Genomic DNA, 6,000 nt, shown 5'->3' with positions numbered 1-6,000 from the left:
GAACACGGAGAACGCAAACACAAAGTGTCTATTCTCTACTAGAACTCAATTACTACCTGGAAGAACGGAAGGTTTTGAAAACTTTTGAAAACAGAAAATATTTGAAAGTAAATAACAACTAGATGCGAGTAAAACACAGAGACAATCGATAGAGATAAGGGAATCCCAGGGATGTGCGTTCACAATTATGGTTATACAAATTCCAAACTACAATACCCTAGCACAGGTATTACTTTGATAGGACGAGTCGCCTAGCTTATGCTCATGCAATAAACGTTGATTACAAAATTAGGGTTGTCAATCCTAACACGTAATTCCATAAAGCTCCTAAGACCCTTGAAAAGTCCTCACTCTCAATTAACAATGTCGTTTTAAAGGAAGCTAATCAGTAGCGTCTACTAAGTGAATCTAACTCATTAGAACTCTCTCACAGTTATGAAATAAGCTATATTAAATCATACAAAATTGTGTTACTCAATCATGCAGCATCAAAGCTACTTAGGGAAGAAACAAAGTAAAAACAAAACGGATATTAAATAGAAAAAAGAATTGTATAACCAAGGTCTTTACTAACACATCCCTAGAATCCTATGAGTTTAGTTACACATAATGAAATAAGCTAAACACATAGATTGAAGGAAAAACAATTTGAACATAAAACTAAAGCAAATAAAACTCGTAGGTTGAATCCTTGTCGTTCTTGATGTTCTTGAAATCCTTCTCCAACTCCTTGCACAAGTGAAGTACTCTATCTTTTGATCTTTGTGAATTATTTTGCAAGTAGAAGCTCTCTAATTTGATGAAACTTGAGGTCTTACTTATAGGGGAAAGCCATTCCTTGTTGTAGAAGGAAAAGATCTTCAAAATATGGTAAATCTTGGAGCAAATCTAGGGCATCTCGGATTCGCCGCCTTTCTCCGCCGCAGACCTTGGCCGGCGGTCGCCGCATTGAAGTCCAGAGTTTGTTCCTCCGGCGGCGGTCCGCCGCATGACTTCCGGTGGTCACCGGGCGGGACTTCTCTTCCAAGTGTAATTTTTCCGAGGCTGACATTGCATTGCTTTGCCGCCGGGCGCCGGTAGTCGCCGTACAACTTCGCAGCGGTCGCCGGTCGCCGTCTCCGACTCCAAATTTCCAGACTTTGCGTTTTGCTCCCCTTTTCGGCTCAATTATGCACATTTCTCACAAAACACGTCAAAATACCAAAATAGACAAAATATGCAAATAATGGACATGTAGAGTGACTTTGACATAAAAAATGGACCAAATAATGGCCTTAAAACAGTGTAAAATCCGAGCGTATCACATTGTCGTCTTGGTCATCCGTCTTCTTCCAATCTTCATAGTTTAGTTCCAATTGCGTCTGTTGATTTTAATTATGAGCCAGTGAGTTGGGCAAGCACCATCGCAATTCCTTTCCTTCTCGGGTCGATACTCGTAGCCCTTCTATTTTTTATTTAGTTCATTGTGATGTTTGGGGTCCAAGTAGGATTGAGTCTAGAGGGGTTTCAAGTATTTTCTAATCCTTGTTGATGATTATTCTCGTATGACATAGTTGTATTTGCTTAAACAAATAAGTGAAGTCCCTACTGTTCTCAAATCCTTTTATCATGAAATAAAGACACAATACTATGTTAATTTGTGTATTCTCCGTAATGATAATGCTCTTGAGTTCACACAACAATCTATCTCATCTTTTTGTAAATCTCATGGTATAATTCATCAAACCTCCTGCTTTCACACTTCTCAACAAAATGGGGTAGCCGAGCACAAGCATCGTCATGTTTTAGACGTTGCACGTACTCTTATGTCTCACATGCATGTGCCTAAGTATCTATGGTCTGATGTTGTTCTTACTACATGCTTTCTTATTAACAGGACGCCATGTAGTGTGTTGCATGGGATATTCATTTTTCGTGTCTTCATCCTGATAAACCTCTTTATCATATTCCTCCTCGCATTTTTGGGTGTACTTATTTTGTTCATGATCTTACTCCTAGGTTGGATAAGTTGTTCCCTCGATCTATTAAGTGTGTTTTCCTTGGTTACTCTCGAACCAAAAAGGGATACCGCTGTTTTGACCCTCTTACCAAACGTCATTATATCTCTGCAAATGTCACCTTCTTTGATTTTCAAGCTTATGTTACTCATCCTCAAACTAAACCAACCAGCCAGTTAAATCCTACTCCTTTACCTGCCCAAACTTTTGTTTCTCCTATGTCTTCTGCTCCTCCTTTACAGGTCTATACACGACGTCATCGACCTGCAACAACCCCTCCAGCTTCTTAAGATCTCTCACATGTCTCATGTCCACTGCCACAGTCATCTTCGCCTCTAGCTTCCGAAGATCCAACTCCTCCTGATGAGTTACCCATAGCTATTCGCAAAGGTAAACGTACTTGTACCACCAAACACCCTGTGTCTAATCATGTTTCCTTTACTCGCTTGACTGTTCCTTTTCGTGCCTTTTCTCTTTGTCTTTTGTCTACAGTGATTCCAACCTTTTTACCAAGAGGCACTCAGACACCCCTTATGGCGAGCCGCTATGGATGAGGAGATGCGAGCTCTCTTGAGTCGTGGTACTTGGATATTGTACATGACCTTAATTCGGTAGATATTGTTTCTTGCCATTGGGTGTTTACCATAAAATTCGATACAAAGCTCGGCTTATGGCAAAATGGTACACACAAACTTATGATATTGACTACTTTGAGACGTTCTCGCCCACTGCTAGTATGAACTCAATCTGAATTCTGTTCTCTTTGGCTGTTAATTTTTCGTGGCCCATGTATCAGCTTGATGTGAAGAATGCTTTCTTATATGGTGATTTGATTCTGACGGTCTTTATGAAGCAACCTCCTGGTTATGTTGCTTAGGGGGAGGATGCTACTAAGGTTTGTTGTCTCAAATATGCAATTTATGGCTTTAAACAAAGTCCCAAAGTGTGATTTGATAAGTTCAGCAGTGTTCTTAGAACTATTGATTTAAAGCAATGCAAGTCTGATCATTCGGTCTTTGTGCGACAACAAGCATCGGGCATTGTCATTCTCATTGTGTATGTTGATGATATACTCATGTCTGGAAGTGATGTTCGTGGAATTGAGGAAACTAAGAAATATTTGCACCAACATTTTGTTATCAAGGATCTGGGGCGTCCTAAGTATTTCTTGGGAATTGAACTTGCACACGGTAATTCTAGAGTGTCTCTATCTCAGCAAAAGTATGTTACAGATTTATTGAAAGAAACTGGACTACTTGGAACAAAGCCTGTTGATACTCCTATGGAGGTTGATCCAAGTGTTTGGGATGACGGTGGAGAATTCTTGGAGGATAAAGCTAAGTATAGACGTCTTATTGGAAAGCTTATCTACTTGACAGTAACAAGACCGGATATTTCCTTTGATCTTGGCTTGGTCAGTCAGTTTCAAGATAAGCCTAAGCAAGTTCACTGGGATGTAGCTATTCGAATTCTTCAATATGTCAAGAAATCTCCCGGTACAGGATTGTTATTTAAAAAGAATGGTCATCTAAATATTGAAGATGCTGATTATGCCGGTTCTAAGTCGGATAGAAAGTCTACTTCTGGATATTGCACCTACTTGTGAGGAAATCTGGTAACTTGGCGAATTAAGAAACAAGATACTGTTGCGAGATCGTCTGCTGAGGCCGAGTATAGAGCTATGGCTCATACTGCTACTGAGATGATCGGAGTCAAGAATCTACTTGGAGAACTGAGATTCACTTTCAAAGAACCTTTACCTATGTATTGTGATTACTAAGCTGCAATCTATATTGCTAATAATTCGGTTTTTCATGAGAGGACTAAACATATTGAAGTTGATTGTCATTTCATTTGAGAGTGTGTTTTGAATAAGAAAATTACTATTCCTTTCACTTCATCGGCCAACCAGATTGCTGATATCTTCACAAAACCGTTGTTTGTAAAACGTTTTTCAGAACTTTGTACCAAGTTGGACATGATCAATATATATGATCTAGCTTGAGGGGGAGTGTTAATATCTTATATGTATTTTGTCCCACATCGGTGATGTAACATAGCCTAGCTTAGTTTCTCGTAATATATATATATATATATATAGGGGAGCACTAGGGTGCCCCCTTATTTAGAGTCACAACGTACATCCAATCTGGTGCTGCCATATGGCACAAAACATGCAATATTTTAAACACAAAAATGCAATCTAGTTGTACATGCATTTTCGCAGATTGCATTTTTGTTGTATGTAAATTGCATTTTATAGTGTTGAGTTTTGCATTTTTTATTGTTAAGTTTTGCATTTTCACATATAAAAATGCAATCCGTCTATATATAAAATGCAATTTAAACAGTCAATATCTAAAATGTAAAACTTAACAATAAAAAATGCAATCTGCATATAACAAAAATGCAATCTGCCGAAATTCATTTATAGCTTCTACAAATGCGTATTGCATTTTTCTGTATACAATATTGCATTTTTCGTGCCATGTGGCAGCACGTGGTTGGATGTACGTTGTAACTTTAAAATTAGTTGTTATACTAGTACACCCCTATATATAATATATATATATATATATATATATATGGTATTAATATTGAATAATAAAATACAACTACTACTTTCTATACTATGTCTCTATATTTTACTGTTCTACAGAAACATATGAAGATCTTTTGTAAACGTTTTATTCAGTTTTTGTACTACCCCTCGGTGGAATCATTAACATGTTGGATAAACAGTGTGCAATAGAGAAAAAAGGGAATTCATTAACATGTTGAATAAATACTCCCTCCGTCCCAGATAATTCGTCCCACTTCCTTTTTCGCACTCGTTTTGCAAAAATAATAATAAATAGTTAAATTGGAGAGAAAGTAAAGTAAAAGAGAGAATAATGTCGAGAATAGTCTTAACTACATTCTTCTTTCTCTTATTTTACTTTCTCTCAACTTTACCTATTTATTATTTTTTTTTGCAAAACGAGTGCGAAAAAAGAAGTGGACGAATTATCTGGGACGGAGGGAGTATTATGCAATAGATGAGGATCTTTTGTAAACGTTTTATTCAATTTTTTTACTATCTCATTCGATGGAATCATCAAAATGATGGATATACACAACAATAGAAAAATCATCAACATGTTGGATAAACACTATTGGATAAACACTCTGTAATATAAAGAAGTATTAACATATTGGATAAACAGACATTATGCAGTACCCCCTCCATTCCTAAAAATAGAAACTCTTTCCCTTTTGGTTTGTTTCTTACAAATATAAAGTTTCTATTTTAAGAAATGGATCACACAATCCACTAATACTAGTTCCATAATTTTTGTGATTTCTTATTTAGCTTTATTGCTACTCCACTTAGGGTAGTGGATGTGGGGAGAAACTCTTAATTGAGAGGTATTAAAAACTTGTGGAAGAGCTTGTAATAATATTGACCTTTTCAACTCTGTCGATATAAAAAAGAAGCTTATTCAATCAGGTTAAGGTGATGGATATCTAACAGGACACCACATTATACTCGAACAAAGTTGCCTAAAAAACCGATGAGCAATCCTCCATCTCTTCATTTTTCCGATGGTCAAGAAAAAATTTTCATCGGACCAGACAGCATTTCAACTTTTGACATAGAGGAATTTGAACTCAGAATCGACAAGAAGGAGGCTTTAAACATTTTGAAGTTTTTGCGGACATCGATGGTTGCCTTGACCGACCATAATTGAATTTCAGCTTCTTTTCGTGCCGGTCTCTCGCAACATTTGTCACTTTTCATAAAACGACCATAGTTGATCTACATGACTTTAATTGGGACGTGAAAACTATGCATGTGAAACTCTTTCAAAGTTCGAGAGACGAGTACTCAAAACTAAATGAAAACCATCTGTTTAAAATTCAACAAACTCATAAAAACAGCCAATTGATAAATTATAAAATAAAAGTATGGAAAATTAGCCATGAAACTAAATAAATCACTCTATGCAATATGGAGTACGAA

This window comes from Salvia hispanica, chromosome 4, assembly GCF_023119035.1.
Source record: "Salvia hispanica cultivar TCC Black 2014 chromosome 4, UniMelb_Shisp_WGS_1.0, whole genome shotgun sequence".
Taxonomy (NCBI): domain Eukaryota; kingdom Viridiplantae; phylum Streptophyta; class Magnoliopsida; order Lamiales; family Lamiaceae; genus Salvia; species Salvia hispanica.
This window is presented reverse-complemented; position numbering follows the sequence as displayed.